This window comes from Myotis yumanensis, unplaced genomic scaffold (assembly GCF_028538775.1).
Source record: "Myotis yumanensis isolate MYYU_CA2020_CCGP unplaced genomic scaffold, mMyoYum1.0.hap1 SCAF_2, whole genome shotgun sequence".
Taxonomy (NCBI): domain Eukaryota; kingdom Metazoa; phylum Chordata; class Mammalia; order Chiroptera; family Vespertilionidae; genus Myotis; species Myotis yumanensis.
This window is the reverse complement of record NW_027223753.1, coordinates 69685383-69700598: the sequence shown is the minus strand read 5'-3', so window position 1 is coordinate 69700598 and position 15216 is coordinate 69685383. Positions and strand designations below refer to the sequence as shown.

Here is a 15216-nt window from a genome sequence, read left to right as displayed (position 1 = left end):
ATCCACCTCCCCACTGAAGTCAGGCAGCCCTTTGAGCCTTCGTGTCCTCATCTCTAGGATAGGAGATGGCAGTGTCTTCATGGGGCGTCTGTGAAGAGCATTGCAAAATGACACATATGAAGGTGCGTAAGAAAATGTCAAAGCTCTTATGTAGACGTTAACCCCATGTCACGGGCCTGCCGCTCCCAGCCCTCTGTGCTTGCATCGAGGATGTATGGAGTCGCCTGCGGTTTGGCATCTCCAGGTTTCACACATCGAATACTTGACTGGAAAGACAGCAGCACCTGGAAAAGCGAGGGCACAGCTGACAGGTACCCCCAGCCCCTGCCGGTCATCTTAGGGCCATTGCAATGGCCCTGCCTGGGCGGGACACAGTCAAGGGCCAGTCGCTCAGGCCCAGGCCTGCTCTCCAGCATCTTCCATCTGAGAGCCCTCGACACACCGGACAGCAGCCGACTCCACGTTGCAGCCAGTGCAGAAAGGCATGCACCACATGGTAAAACCAGCTCCCAGAGCACCACCGGTGCCCTCTGCTTCCTCTCCCTCGAGCTGGGATAACTTTTCCACCTCAAAGCCTGGAGGAAATAAGGGCTCTTTAAAGCCCTTTCAGTCTTTCTTACAAACCCCTTTCTCACAATTCACCTCAAAACTCAGGTCAACTGTGTTTCATTAGTAGCAGCTTGATACTAAGAAAGAGTTCAAGCCAGGCAATAAATAGGAAGGTAAGTCAGGTGACACGGTTTTGAAATGAAACAAGTTTGCATCGTAACCGGTTCCAGATTGCCTTACAGCCTCGCCTGGCCGGTAGAGATTTAGCCCCGATGGCGAACCAGACGTCACACTTGCTCTTCTAAGACATTCGCTTTTATCTCCAGCAGTTCCTGATGGGATAGATACGAAGGAAAGACAAGAGCCTGTTGAAGCAGGGAGCAGCGTGTTTGCATCCTGACACCGGAGAGGATCTGGTCACCGGGGCGCTTCCCACCTAGGTCTTCACAGCTTTCAAAAACCAAACAGAACCAAACAGTGTAAAACCGGGGCGCGGAGGGGCCGTCGCACGTTCTGCCATCGTTGGTGTAAGGAGACAAAACGTGTCCATGATATAAAAACCACCTGCAGCGAGAGGTGCTTTGGCTCCTCTAGAAGAAAACGAGGCCTCCAACACATGGCTAGTTTTTGTTTGTTTGTTTGTTTGTTTTTATAGAAAACAACCAGTCACTTGACCATATTTCATTGTAGCCAAGAGCCCAGAAACGCCTCTGAGACTTGTCTTAGCCAGACCGACGGCCTCCTCCCCTCCGCCCTGGGCCTCTTCTGCACCTTCCTGCCCTCCTTCTCCCCAGGCACAGCCCTGCTCAGACTTTCTGAGTCAGCAAACATAAGTGCTCAGGCTGGTTGGTAAGTCCTGCAAACCCACTGCAAACAGTGTGAGGAAGAGCAGCACAGTCCTCAGAAACCCAAGGCTCCGACCCAAGGACCTTCTCTCCAGACTCTGCCAGCTCCCAACCCCTGGTCCCACTTCTCCCGCGTGGCTCCCATGTCCATCCTGCTCCAGGCAGCTCCACCCAGGTAGGAGGGTCTCACGTGCGCGGTTGTCAAGGCTCATCCTGGAGTCGGTGCAGGGCTGGTAGCGTGGGCCACGGGCTGGCCAGGTGCTCCGGGAGGAATCTGCCAGGTTACATGACTTGGCTTTGATTGGCGGCTGTGGCGGGGGCGGGGAGGTGCTGTGGAGAGTGACTCCTGGGAGAAAAGCATGATTTATGGGGAATGGGAGATGGCATGGTGAACTGAGGGGCTTTAGTGGGGAGGGGCTGTGTTAGTGCTCTATTACTGAGATAACAAATTACTGCAAACTTAGTGGCTTAAAACAACACAAATATTTTGCTGTCTTACTGTTCTGTCGTTAAGAAATCTGATAGGTCTCACTGGGCTGAGGTTAAGGAATCAGCAGGGCTTGGGGAGAATCTGATCCTTTGCCTTTTGAGGCCACCAGGGTGTTCTTGCCTGTAGCACCTTCCTCCATGTTCAAAGCCAGTGATAGTGCCCTTATCTATCCCTCTTCTGTCGTCACAACTCTCTCACTACAAAGGGGAGGTTTCTCCACTTTATTTGGTAATCCTCACCCGAGGACTTTTCCCACTGATTTCTTAGAGGGAGTGGAAGCGAGGGAGGAGGGGAGAGAAACACCGATGCAAGAGAGTCACATCGACTGGTTGTCTCCCACTCCCCAACGACCAGGGAATGAACCTGCAACCCAGGTGCATGCCCTTGACGGGGAATGGAACCCGAGATCGGTCCACAGGCCAACGCTCTAACCGTGGAGCCCCACCAGCTAGGGCAGAAAGGTTTCCCACTTTATAGGACGTGCAACTAGATTGGGCCCAGCGAGATAATGCAGGATAATTTCCCCATCTCATGAACCCTAACTTCAATCATATCTGCAAAGTTCCTTGTAATGGGCTGAATTGTGTCCCTTCCGCCCCAAATTCATGTCAAACTCCTAAACATAGATATCTGTGTGAGGGCCATTATGCTCCTTACCACAGGTTTGACCAGGGAATCCCAGTCAGCTGTGATTTGCTTGACTTTGTCTTGGGACTGTGCCCCATGGCTCGTATACCATAAGTGAAGCAATGGACTGGACCACAGGCTTGTTGCTCACAAACACCCGAAAGCAAGAGAGCAGACTCCAAACCATCGGTCTTTGCACAGGAAACATGATCCAGCTTTCAGTGCTTCACACATTCAAGAATCTATTCCAGTGTTTCTCTAAGTACGGTCCCTGAGCACCAGAGTTAGCATCCTGGGATGCTTATGAAAACTCCCAGTCTTACTGAGTCAACAAGGACCTTTAATACCTTCTATGCATGCATGGCTGGGGGCTGCTGATCTAGAGTCGTGGACTCTTCCCCTGTTTCACCTGCCCTTCTCCTCGTCCACGTCTCTCGAGGCATTGTTCATACAGCACCTTCTTCTCAGAAGCCAAATAAATTGCTCCCCTATCTCTATTCCCTTGGCACTTTATACAGACCCTCAGAATACAGCTTTGTTTTACAGATGTTTGCTGTGGATCTGCTGGATTATGTTCTAGTCGTCTTTTCCCCTGAGTGACTATACAATTTCTCCATTTCTACACTGGGAGATGTGTAACCGACATGTTTCCCGTTCCCTAAGGCACTAGAGTCAAATTCACAGCTCAAGTATCACAATTGTAAAGGCTGCCATTGGCTGTGTATCCATGTCCTCTTTTCCCCCTGGACGCTACCTATTTTAATTTATATTCTCCTTGCCCCAGAATATTAAAAACCTATATTTGGCCATTTTATTTTATATGTTTCTGCTATAAGCTGCCTCAGATCCTTTCTGGAACAAGGTGCGAGAGATAAATTATCCATCTCAGTATTCCTACCACCCAGGACAGTGTCTGGCAGATACTCAGTAACTGTTTGCTAAATTTAATCAAAGAAAGAAAGTTATGTGGGTTCTGTGACAGCTATTTCACTCATCCCTTAGGAGACTTTTGGTTATGTCTGATTTTGATCACAGTGGTCAAGAGCTGAAGCTGCTAGAAGAATTCATGATGGGTAAGTGCCTGTTCTTATACAAAATTCACTTGATTTCAGCAACCTAATCATCTTAATTCTCCTCCTCGATCCATGGGCAAGCCATCTTAGGGACTCAGGCTACTCATGAACTCTGTAATCTGGGATTAATCTTAAAAGACGGAGAACTGGTAGATTTCTGCTGGGCATTGAGAAGGGGAACAAGGACAATGTGTCTGGGTGAGCAGGGAGAGCGGTATTAAATCTGATTGTGCAAGGATGGAGTCCAGGAGGAACACAGGGCGCTGAGGAAGGGATGTGAGAGCGCAGGGGTAGATGCCAGACTGTCTCCTGACGACGGCACCACTGTGACGTCACCACGTGCTGTTGGAGAGATGTGTTCAAGCACATAGTTAAAGATGTCAACATCAAATCGCTGCAAAATAAAATATAAAAACCTAAGAGAAAATCTAGAGAAAAGAAAAAAATCACTTTTTATACTCATTTTTCTTCAATTTACATCTCATATTTCTTCAAGAAAAATCATCTTTTCTATCTTTGTGTCTTACATCTGAAGAAATAACAGCAGCACTCAAGTCTCTTTAAATTGGAGATTTTTTCCTAGGAAAACACATGAGCATGTGTAGTCTTGACTTTCAGTTGTCACCTCAGCTTTCTAAACAAGTCACTCACACTGTTTTCAAAGCATCATTCGACTGGAATTTCTTTCCTTTGCAGGAAAATAAAAAGATGCTAATCTACCAGTTGTTACACGTAACCAACTACATGTAAAACCACGTGCCTAATTTAAATTTGTATCCAACATCTTTGCTTCAATCGAAAGCATCAGTACAGTGTGTTTTCCCCATGAAAACCTAGAGAATATGAGATAATTCTTTGAACAACCTAATAAATAGATTAAGATGGAAAGTTTATAGGAACCAGTTTGGTCACATTGTTACCATGCGATATATGATGTGACAAAAATCCTCGTCTGTTATAATAAAACTAGAGGCTTAGTGCACGAAATTTGTGCACTTGAGGGGGGGTTCCCTGCACCCTCTCACAGTCCAGGACCCCTTGCTCCTTACTGCCCACCTGCTCACTGCTCCTTAGCACTGCCAGAGGCATCGAGCGTCTGCCCCCTGGTGGTCAGTGCGTGTCATATCTACCGGTCATTCTGCCATTCAGTCGATTTGCATGTTAGCCTTTTATTATATAGGATATGTCTCTTTCCAAAAAATGAAATTAATAGAGGAACCGATATTCTAGTTTGGAATATCTGGAATGTTTATGTTGCCCTGGGTGAGTGAGCTCAGTACTGGCTGAGAGTTTGGTCTGGGCCTCAAAGGGTTAAGTGTTAATGGCAGGACAATCACCCAGTCAGCTGAGGCATGGAGGCCTGGTTAACCAGTGACCTGAGGATCAACTGGCAGGTTATGTGAGAATGAGACCGGGGTCAAAGGTTATGTGCCAGCCCCTCTGTGAGGGAGGCCACCTGTTCAGCGGCAGCTGAGCTGAGAGTCAGGCGAGTCTCTAGTTTGTCATCCCCAGTCTTCGCCCATGGACCCATACACTCTGACTTGTAGGCCTAGCCTGCCCACATCTGAACTCATGATCACACATATATACAGGTAAGCAGTGCATTCAAAGGGACCCAATGCAGGATGTGAGATTAGTCTGGCTGCTCTAAGCCTGAGTGAGGTGGAGGCAGCCTGGAGTCTCCCTGTGCTCACTATGCTGTCCCAGCTTTCTTTGAACCCGTCTGCAACCCCCCAAGTCTCATGACTGCTTCTGTTCCCTCCATAATGCTCTGGTGTCCCTTCTGGGCCCTCACCTCCTTTCATGGAAGTCCTGACACCTTGTCAGAGTTCGGCCAGCCCCACCCCAGAGCCTGCAACCTGACTTGTTGAAAAACAAACACACCATCCCGCACCCGCATTCCTACTAGGGGCCTGTGTGGTTCATCCTCTCTCCAGTCCTAGTGCCTAATAACTTCCTTTTCATGCTTCCTTAAGCCTCACAACTACTCCTGTTGTGATGTCAAATCATAATACATAATACAAGCTACCATGTCTTTAGCTCTTGCCATGTGCCAAGCAGTATGCTCAGAACTTCATATACATTATCTTGGTTCATCCTCACAACAACAGGGTGAGGTAGGTACACTGTATTACTTTTACAGCTAAATAAACTAAGGCTCAAAAAAGTTCAGTAGCTTGCTCAAGAAAACAAAACTCTTAAGTGAGAGAGCCACAATTGAAATCCGGGACTGAAAAAGGCCAGGATCACAGTTTCTGCCTCTTTATCTCTTACAATGAATTAAAAACAATGAGACCATAGACACAGTCTGGAATCTGAAAGCTGTTTCATTGAAATTGTTGTAGATGTCCATGTACCACTCCAAGTACCTTCAACCCTACCTCTTCCTCCAGCCACCGAAGAAGCGACGAGTTCTGCGTGGGCTTTAATCAGCTTCACACACAAGCAACCTGGTAGTGTCTGGCTTCAGCCTGCGCCTCATCCTCTCACTTTCTGCGTTATGGCTTCTCTGCTATTAAGCCATGGGACAGTATGGCACAGCATTCCCACATGGACAGCTTAAAACGCAGAAGCATTAACACCTGAGGCCACTCTTGACTAGGGGCAGATCAGCACTGATAAATAAATGTTTCCTGCTTTCATCCCCCTTGGATGTTCTGAAATACATTTCATATGGATCCTCAGGAAGTTCCTCAGGGTCAAGCCCTAGATGCTCATCGATTCAACAACACATCCTCACCCTCGTTTTCCTTTGTCTCTGTTGCTTTTCCATCACTTCTGCCCCTGGGACCACATTCCCAAGACAAACTGCTTCTGTCTCAAGCTCTGCTTTTAGGGGAACCCAGATAGGTGGACAGAGAAGTGCTCATTTCTCAAGAAAGCCAGTCCATTCATTCACATATTACTCTCTGCTAGTGACCACAGTGGTTTTTCTCTCAATTGCTGTTCAATTGTTTTCATCCTGGGGACATGATGGGATCCCGAATCTCCATCCTTTTCAGAAGTCACTCCTGACTGAATTGTCCTGAAGAGATTAGGAGGAAGATCTGACCATCCCTGAGCCAAAGCCGTAGTAAGGGCGGGCCTCCCATAAGGCAGATGAAGAATGTGAATCTAGACAGAAGATAAAAGCCTTTCTGGCTACAATGATAAAATCGTTTTTCTGGGAAGAAGATTCTCTCAGAACCAACATACAAAGATCACACAATTGCAGGCATCTGGGTTGGGGCTGCAAGTCTACCTATCTCTATCCTGCCCACCAGGCTTCTCCCTGTAGCGGTCAAGGTTCCAGACTCCTTGTTTCCTTAGCCCATTGTTCCTTTTAATCAGTGTTGCCTCTTCTCCCCACATTCATTCTCAATGGGGAGGTCAGTGCCATCACTGTCAGCCTGAAGATGTGCCAAGGGAAATCAGAAAGATGAAATAAGTAAAGAGAGTCCCCCTTGCAGCCTCACGCAGCCTCTTATCCCAGCAGCAGAGGCAGGTAGGGGACATCCCTGAGTGCCCTACTCGAATTCCTTCCATCTTCTTGAGCACAGGCAACACTGAGGAGTGTGCCTGCCTCTTTTCTGGCCCTGAAAGAAAATTTATTCTTTCCCCCAGATGTTTATTTAGAGCTGATTTTATATGGAGACTTTCTGCTAACATAAGCTTTAGCCTTTCAATTATTTTCATTCTGGTGACCCTTATTTGCTTTTAGATGCAATGACTGACTCTCGTATTCTGAGAAACCTAAACTTTAATAAAAGCAAGGTACCTCTAATAAATCACACAAAGAAATGGCACTTGGTTTTGCTAAACCTAGTAACAATAAAATACAAGGGTGAGGAACCTTTTTTCTGCCAAGGGCCTTTTGGATATTTATAACATCATTCACAGGCCATACAAAATTATCAACTTAAAAATCAGCCTGCTCTATTTGGTCAAACTTTTAATTAACTCACCCTTAATACCTTGGCAGGGCCAGACCAAATGATTTCATGGGCCTTATATGGCCCACAGGCCAGATGCTTCCCACCCCTGATAATGATTGCCTACAAATATCCTAAACCACCATAGCAATAATCCCAATAGCCATTATCCTGTAGGCTGTGTCCCAGGGCATGTGGAGCTATTACAAGAGATTAAATATATCTGATGCTCTCTCTTTTGTATGTTAAGCATAATTTGTGGTCTAAATACTTAATACCTATTGCACACATATGTATGACTTTTTCAAAGTATTTGTACATGCTGCTGTGATAAAATGCAAACCCATAGATTTACTTCATCTCAACAACTATAGTGGTGAGGCTGGATAGTTTTTAAAAAATGTTTTCAATTTTAAATTGAGGTCCCAGTATTCCAAAATATTAGGGTAATCAATTTCATGGAAAGAAGTCCCAAGGTAGGAGTCAGTAAAGACTCAGGCCTATGTTCTAGCTCAGTCATTGATGGAAATTTAAAAAATGTGTCGTCCCCCAAAGATTTTGATTAAAAAGTCATAGGTAGTATCCAGGATTCTATATTTAAAATATCTTTAGCTAATTCTGATATAAAACTACTTTTGAAATGATCTACAAACTAATAAATGTGGCTTAAATTCTTTTGAAGTTGTACACTGCTATGAAAATAGAAAAAAGTTATTACTAATAAGTACTAGTAATAAGGAAATTACTAATAAGTAATTAGTAAAAATCTCATGAAACTGCCCTCGCTCATTGGATAGATCATCAGCCTGTGGACTGAAGGGTCATGGGTTTGATTCCGGTCAAGGACACATGCCTGGGTTGTGGGCTCAATCCCTAGTAGGGGGCGTGCAGGAGGCAGCTGATCAATGATTCTCTCTCATCATTGATGTTTCTATCTCTCTCTCTCCCTCTCCCTCCCTCTCTGAAATCAATAAAAATGGATTAAATAAATAAATATATCATGGAACTAATATTTAAGGGCTTGTTTTCCAGCAAAAGACCCTGTAGAATCCTGGCCAGTAGGATGCATCCGAGATAAGTATTTCAGCACACCAGTTCCACGTCCTTTGTCCAGGGGTGTAGAAAGCAGGGAAAAAATGACTATGCTTGAACCAAGCAAAAGAAACAGGAAGAGAACTACACCAAAGAATATCATAATCAAATTTCTATAAACCAGTGATAAAGAGACAATATTAAAATTAGCCAGAGATGTAGAGTGGGAAGGGGAAGGGGATAGAAAAACAAACTAGATATAAATGAACAAAAATAAGAATTATTGCAAACTTCTCATCAGAAGCAGTGCAAGCCAGAAGACAATGGAGCAACAAATTCAATGTACTAAAATAAAAAACTATCAACCTGGTACTTTATTTTTTTAATTTATCTTTTATTTCAAAAAAATGATTTTAAATATAATAATGTTACATGCAATAAACATTAATATTTTAAGAAAAATGATCTGCCAAACCGGTTTGGCTCAGTGGATAGAGCGTCGGCCTGCGGACTGAAAGGTCCCAGGTTCGATTCCGGTCAAGGGCATGTACCTTGGTTGCGGGCACATCCCCAATAGGAGGTGTGCAGGAGGCAGCTGGTCGATGTTTCTCTCTCATCGATGTTTCTAACTCTCTATCTCTCTCCCTTCCTCTCTGTAAAAAAAATCAATAAAATATATATATAAAAAAAAAAAAAGAAAGAAAAATGATCTTAAATATACTAAGACATGCAATAACCTAGTACTTTATACCCAGAAAGAATATCTTTCAAAAATGAAGAGGGGGGCCCGGCTGGCATGGCTCAGTGATTAAGCATCGACCTATGAACCTGGAGGTCATGGGTTCAATTCCCAGTCAGGGCATATGCCCGGGTTGCGGGCTCAATTCCCAGTGTTGGGCATGCAGGAGGCAGCCAATCAACGATTCTCTCTCATCATTGATGTTTCTATCTCTCTCTCCCTCTCTCTTCCTGTCTGAAATAAATAAACTCAATAAAAATATTTTTTAAAAAAATGAAGAGGGGAAAAACCTTTTTTCAGGTAAATGAAGCTACTAAAACTAATTAAGTGAGTTTAGCAAGGTTGTAGGATACAAGACACATAAATCAATTACTTTTCTCTATACTAGCACTAAGCTACGAAAAATTGAAATGAACAAAACAATATTATTTAGAATGCCATCAGAAGGATGTAATTCTTAGAAATAAATGTAACATACTACATGCAAGATGAAGTCAATAAAAACTACAGATTATTGTTGAGTTAAATAAAAGAACACCTAAATAAATGGAGAAATATACTATATTAATGGATTAATAGATATTATACATCTTTCCCAAATTTTAATCTATAAATTTAATGTAGATCTCATTCAAATTACCATTATCTTCTTTTGTAGAAAGTGACAAACTGATTCTTAGACTCATATAAAAATACAAAGGGCTTAGATTTACTATGAAGCTACTATTATTAAGAGAGTGTGGTGTTGGCACAAAAATGTCCATACAGATCAATACAGTAGAACAGAGAGTCTAGAAATAGACTCACACATATAGGGCCAATTGCTTTTTGATGGAGATACCAATGCAATTCAATAAGGAAATAATAATCTTTTCAATAAATGGTACTGAAACAACTAAATAACCATACCATCTGCGAAAAAATAAATGATTTTGACCATTGTATCATACAATAGAAAAAATTTTACTTTGAAATGGATAATAGACCTAAATGTAAGAAGTAAAACTATAAAAATTCTAGAAAAAAAACATAAGCCCAGCCGGCATGGCTCAGTGGTTGAGCGTTGACCAGGGGGTCACGTTTTGATTTCCAGGTTGTAGGCTCAATCCCCAGTGTGGGGCATGCAGGAGGTAGCCGATCAATGGTTCTCTCCCTCTCCTTCTCTGAAATCAATCAATCAATATATATCTAAAAAAGAAAAAAAAAACCATAAGATGAAATCTTAATTTGTGGTTGGAAGATATGACTCCAAAAGCACAGAATATAACAGGAAAACATCAATAATTTGGAATTCAGCAAAATTAAAAATGTTTGCTCTTCAATAGGTAAGGAAATAGCAAAAGGTAAGGAAAGGTAAGTCATAGGCTGAGAGAAGTATTTGAAAAACATATGTCCAACAAAGAAATATCTATTTTACATAACGAACTTTCACAGTGGTATTTTAGTTTATTTGAACTGCCATAACAAAATGCCATAAACTAGGTGGCTGAAACAACAGAAACTTATTTTCTCACATTTAGAGTCTTGAAGCCAAAGACCCAAGTGCAAGCACAATTGGGTTTTGATGAGGGTACTTTTACTGGCTTGCAGATGGTAGTGTTCTCATTGTTTTCACATGGCAGAGAGAGATGCTAAGCTTCCTGGTGTATCTCTTTATAAGGGCACTAATTCCATCATGAGGGCCCCACCTCAATGACCTCATCTAAACCTAATTACCTTCCAAGGCCCATATCCAAAAACCATCACATTGGGGGTTAAGGATTCGACATATGAATTTGGGGTTGGGGAACACAATTCAGTCCATATCAAATATGAAGACAACCCAATTAAAAATGGGGAAAAGTTTTGAACAGTCGCTCCAGCAAGAAGATACAGAGATGGCAAATGAAGACCTGAGAGATGCTCTGCATCATATTAACACTAACACAAGACACAACTACATACTCACTACCATGGCAATAATTTTAAAAAAAGACAATACCAAGTATTTGGAAGATGTGGACAAACTGGAACCCTCATACATTACTGGTAGAAATGTAAAATGACACGGCCAATTTGGAAAACAGTTTGGCAGTTTCTCAAAATGTTAAGCATCAACTTACCATATGGGCCAGCAGTTTCACTCCTAGATATTTACCAAAGAGAAATGAAAGCATATGCCCACCCAAAGGGAATGTTCAGAGCAGCATTATTCATAATAGCCAAAAAAATAGAAACAACCAAATGTTCATAAACATGTGAATGGATAAACAAATTGTGGCATATTCATATATTTAAATTCTACTTAGCAGTAACTGGGAGCAAGCTACTGATAAATGCAAAAATACCAGTGAAATGTCAAAAGCTTTATGTTAAGTGAAAGAAATCAGACATAACAGACAAGATATGTATAATCCTAATTATATGAAATTGTCAAAAGGGAAATTCTGATAGAAAGCTGTTGCCAGGGGGGTGTTGACAGGCTTTTCTGGGATAATGAAACTCTTCTATACTGTGATTGTGGTAATTACATGACTATCTACATTTGTGAGACATTATCAAATTACACAGTTAAATTAGTAAGTTTTATTATATGTAAATTATACCTCAATAGATTTGATAAAGAAGGAGGAGAAGGACGGGGAGGAGCAGGAACACCATCACCGCCACTACCACCACCAAGGAGGAGAGTTACCCTTGAGTTCAAGACTTTCTATAAATGTATAGAAACCAAGACAGTGTGGTATTATTGAAAAAAAAAACAGACCTAGAGATCAATGAAACAGGTTGTCTGGCTACCAGCAACTCATTCCCACAGGGCCTATAGAAGGTGGTGATACATGTTATGGACTACTGAGCACTGTGTTCATTTATTTTCTCTTTTTAAAATGGGGATTAGAAGACCTAACCATCATACCACCAACAAAAACAAAGGTCAACACAATCTTCTTGACTAGAATGATGGACAGATGATAGTGACTATCTAGTTTACTACCCAGGAGTCCTGCATGTCCACAACTGTTAGGGTATAGGTATACAATGTCTAGGACTTCTCTGAGAATGGGAGTCAATTCACAGGAGTGCAGAGCTAAGAAATGGAGGTAGGAACGGAGTCTCTTTTGACATATTGGTCATATTGGGCTCCTAGATCTATCTATACTTGAAACTGTCTCCTTGGTCTACCTAATTATTTGAACTAATAAGTTCCCTTTCTTTCTAAACAAGTTTGAGTTGGGTTCCTTGTAACAAAGAGTCCTGAATAATGTATGTATACTGGAGAAACACTGACTTATGCACATACTTAAGTGGGTGCACCCAGGCAGATCTTTTAAAAGCTCTGAACTCAGCTTTCTCATTTCTTCAGTAGAAGTAGTTGTATTGGGACAATAGTTTCTGAGAAGAGTTGACAAAAGTGAGGCACCACAGTGACCTCAATAGGACGTGAGGGAGAGGCACAGCAGGGACCCCAGCTTCTGCCTCAATTAAACCAGAAGTAACCCCTCCTTTTAAAAATCTGTTTTAGACATTAGAATTACACATAGAGTTTGACTTGAAAAAAAATTCCTTTATTAAAAAAACAAAACACACGCGCGCACACACACACACACACACACACATAAACAAAAACACCTCTGTGATCTCTTCCAGTTCCAAAACTTCTAATATTCTCTGTTGATTGCTGAGAAGCAGTGTAGCATTGGGCATTGCATTACAGCACATCAGACTGCCTGGTGTCTGAATCCAGCTCCACTTTTTATGAATAGTGTAACTTTGGGCAAGTTTCTTTGTTGCTTGGTTTCTTCATCAGTAAAATAGGAGAATGAGAGTACCTACTTCAAAGGGTAGTTATGAGGATTAGTTGATAATGTTTATGAAATCCTTCCAACAGTGCCTAACACCTGGTACATGCTCAACAACTGCTAGTTATGGTGAGATTGATGATGATGATGATGATGATGATGATGATAGGTCTGGAAGAGCTCAGTGAATCTGGTTTGCCTTTGTGAATTTCCCCAAGGAGTGAACTGGGGAAAAAAATAGCAACCTAAATAAGGTCACCACCTTGTTCCCTGCAATTGTGTCAATAGTTTAGGGGTAGTGAAAACTTTGGTCTCTGTTCTTTGTTTTCTGAATATAATCATCTTTTCAACTAATGACAATCCCAAATTTTTTGTGTGTGGTTTAAATAAAACTTTTCCTGATTATATTAATAGTATATATGCAGTGATAAACATTTGAAAAATTAATTTAAAAAATAAAATATGAAAGCATGGGTAATCTTACTACCAAAATATAAATTCTATTAACATTTTGATTCTTGCATATTTCAACTTAGTTTTCTTCTAGACTTTCTTTTACACCATTTAAAAATAATATATAAACACACACACAAAACTTTATCTATGTATATGTGTGTTTGTTTGTGTATAATTTTGTGTCCTTCTTTTCTCAAATAAGGTTATATTGTAAGTAACATTTCATGACATTGAATATTCTTTGAAAATAACATTTACATGGCTTCTTAATAATTTATCACATGACTCTAACAATGAATTGACAAGTTTTCTATAATTGGACCTTTTAGAAGTTTTTAGTTTAGAGCTAGTATAAATAATGCTATATAAACATCTTTGGATATTTATTTGAAACATATCTGATTAGGGTACTATACCTGGAGAAATTTATGAATTACCAATATATAATCATTTATAAGGCTTCTGATATGTATCTATATAATAAAAGCCTAAGTGACCATTACGGTGGAATGACCAGAACAACCGGTCACTATGATGCACACTGACCACCAGGGGGCAGACACTCAATGCCCCCTGGTGGTCAGCGCACTCCCACAGGGGAAGCACTTCTTGCCACTCAGCAAGAAGCTGGGCTCACAGCTGGCAAGCACAGTGGCAGTGGCAGCAGCGCTAAGAAGCAGCCAGCCAAACAGTAAGGAGTGAGCAGGTGGGTGGTAAGGAGCGAGGGGTCCCAGACTGCAGGAGGGATGTCCGCCTGCCCGCTTAAGCCCGATCCCCAGGGGAGCGGGCCTAAGTCGGCAGGCGGACATCCCCCGAGAGGTCTTGGACTGCGAGAAGGCGCAGGCCAGGCTGAGCTCACCCCCCCACCACCCCTAGTGCACGAATTTCATGCACCAGGCCTCTAGTTAAAAAATAGTCTTCCAGAAAGTTTGCACCAACTTACACATTGACCAGCACTGTGGTGAATATCTGTAAACAGCAATTATTAGAAATTATAAATGCTGAGTTTCACTATAGGAACTACATTGTGGAAGCAAACTGTTGAATGTATTGCCCTTGTTTGAGAAATTGAACTGAATTTAAAGTTTACAAAACGAGGCTTTTAGGGCTTAATACAGATCACATATTTCTTTCTGGAGCCCTTAAAGTTTACAAAGTTTGTTTTAAAAATCATTCTTATTGGACCATAAAATGAGAAGTCCATCATATCACACAGTGATTTGGAGTCTTTTTAAGCCATAGTGTTTACTAACTAGGAGATAAAGAAGTCATTATTACTATTATTATCATCATCATTTTGATTACAACTTATTTCCATGACCTTTTCATGCCATGTTTCATGAAGAACCAACATCCCATCACTTGATTAAAGTATGGTTAAAGGGATTCTCCATATCACACTAATGCTGACTTCACTCTGGTCCTTGAACAATTAATGTTCTCCAGTTTAGGTCAGTTGGCCTGTGGTTCATTAAACATGAATATTTGAATTTAAATGTGAAAGACGATATGAAGATATTCCTTACACGTCTTTCATTCAAGCTCTGGCAACTTTAAGTAAGAAAATGTTCCAGGGGGCCATGATGTGACTGGAATATGGAGCTGTGAAAAGCAAGATGGCATCATCTGGAATTTCAAATAGTTTTCTTTAAAGGCCTCATAACATCACCTCCCTAGAGCCATGGCTGTGTCCTGACTGACATTCTGCTTCTCCG

General features: G+C 41.9%; 1 pseudogene; it reads right to left on the bottom strand.

Moving 5' to 3' along the window:
* Nucleotides 1-390: 390 nt before the first annotated feature.
* LOC139002440 (tubulin alpha-1C chain-like) overlaps nt 391-15216 on the bottom strand; it is a 33455-nt pseudogene continuing 18629 nt past the window's right edge.